The sequence below is a fragment of the Tupaia chinensis genome, unplaced genomic scaffold (genome assembly GCF_000334495.1).
Source record: "Tupaia chinensis unplaced genomic scaffold, TupChi_1.0 Scaffold000704_1, whole genome shotgun sequence".
In the NCBI taxonomy this organism is placed as follows: domain Eukaryota; kingdom Metazoa; phylum Chordata; class Mammalia; order Scandentia; family Tupaiidae; genus Tupaia; species Tupaia belangeri.
In genome coordinates, this window is record NW_006160227.1 from 491,569 (window position 1) to 493,689 (window position 2,121).

Here is a 2,121-nt window from a genome sequence, read left to right on the forward strand (position 1 = left end):
CTACAAAAAATGAAAAGGAATTCCCCATAACAGAACATTCAAAAGTGAAACTTTGGGTTTTATAATGATCCTTTCTGCAAGAAGTGTTAACATCTTGAAGCTGGCAAGTGGAGTGGTGATTAAGGTGCCGGACTCCTACGTGGCTGACTGTGGTTCAAGTCCAGGACCTGGCCGGTTGCTTTCTCACTTTCCCTTTCTCTCTTTCTGTCACTCAAATTTAAAAATGAGTTAAAATAGAAAATAAAATTAAATACATGTTTTCCCCACAGATTTATTTAATTAATTCCGTTTGTTATTTTTTTTTTTCATTTGATCAGACAGAGAGAGTGAGAAAGAAAGGGAAAGCGAGAAAGGAAGCTACCGGGTCTGGGACGCGAACAGTGATCGCCCATGTGGGAATCCAGCGCCCTTAACTACCATGCCATCTACCGGCCCCAAATAAATAAATAAGTTTTTAAAAAGAAGGGTTAAAGGCATAGCTGTAAATCAGCTGGTGGAAGTGACAATGAGCATGTTTATAAAGCTCTTTCAAATCTTCAAAGACTTTTATAAATAACATAACACAACGTACCTTCAAAGCACATTATTCTCTGTGATTCCCGGCACAGGGATGCATTAGAACAGATATTATCTTACGGTGAAAAATGAAACACAAAGGTTAACTTTTGTGGTCACAGTTTATAATAGGAGGTGACATACACAGAACTCGAACTCGAGTCTCTGAAAATAATAAGCCAGAGGACGTTTAGTACAACACTCACAGTTTGGGAATGTAGCCCAAAGTTATTTATAGAATTCTCTTAATTGCATTGTGTTTTTGGTCAACATAAAAATCACTGCTGCATTCCCTTCCAAGTAAAAAGCGAAGGCAAGATGCCCAGAAGTGTGAAAAAACAGTGGCCCGGGAAATGGGCCTGGGATGAACATTTTGCCAAAGTTAAACAACCAACTGAAAGGTTTACATCATTTCCACGGTGGGGGGGGGGCTGACTTTTCAGCCAGATGGAACAGGAAGCACGCAAGGAAAAAAAAGGCACAACTGGGTGTTCAGTATTAGATGATAATTCTTGAGGAAAGTATTTCTAAACCCGTTATTTCAAATTGCAGCGCTGAGGATTCGAGAGGAGAAACGCCTGGTCCCAAGATCACCCTTGGCTATGCCGGGTCCCGCCCACCCCAGCGTCCTCCGGCCAGGCGGGACTCTACTGGCGACAAGCACCGGATGAACATCGCCAAGCCTGTGGGGGCACTCAGACTAGGGCAAAGAGCTCAAGTCTGCTACGGTCAAATGGTATAAAAACTTAACACTGACTGTTTTCTTGTCTTTGACGGTTCCCTGGAAAACGATGCGAGCCTGCTGTTTAGGTTTGGGTTTATTATTAGAACTAGGGGTCTGCAGGGGGCGTGGTGGTTCAGGACGCTGGACTCCCACATGGCTGACTACGGTTTGAGTCTCGGACCTGGCAGTGTGCCTTCTCACTTCCTCACTCTGGGCAAATTTAAAATAATAATAATAAAGTTAAATAAAATCATTCTTTGAAAATTAATATATACCACCAACTGTAACAGGGAGCAAACAGCAGCTGATGGAAACGTGAAGGGCCACCCCGCCCCCACCCGCGCCAGGCTGCTGGTTCTCATTAACCAGGGAGAAGGAAACACCGACTAGCGAACCTCCAGCACCGACGATCAAAGTGAAACCGACTGTTTAATCATCTGGCTTAAACGAACAAATGCCACCGGCGTCCGTAAATGCCCGGTTAACAGTCTTTGCGAGTGCTGTCATCCTCCCCTGGGACGCTGAGACGTCTCGGTGTGAGGACTCCGAGGAGACTTCCAGCACAACCAGAAAGGAAAAGCCCCTCGCTGCGGAGCGAGGCCTGCACGCGGGGCCAGGGTGCAGCTGTACTTTGGGAGGGGGCAGGAAAACCACGGGCGAAGCCCCTTCCCGCATCGCGCACGCAGCCCTGCCCTACGCGCGCTGGGACCCCGGGCACGCCCCCGACGCCGGGACGCCCTCCAGTCGCGACCCCTGCAGGAGCTGGACCCCAGCCTCCAGGGGCCGCACGTGCTGCCCCGTGAGGACGAGCCGCCCCTCTTCCCGCAGACGCCCTCCGTCCG

General features: G+C 48.3%; 1 protein-coding gene across 2 annotated transcripts in view; it reads right to left on the minus strand.

The window, feature by feature from the left end:
- The window catches only part of VGLL4 (vestigial like family member 4), a 168,480-nt gene that overhangs the window by 158,375 nt on the left and 7,984 nt on the right, over nt 1-2,121 (minus strand). The window lies entirely within an intron of this gene.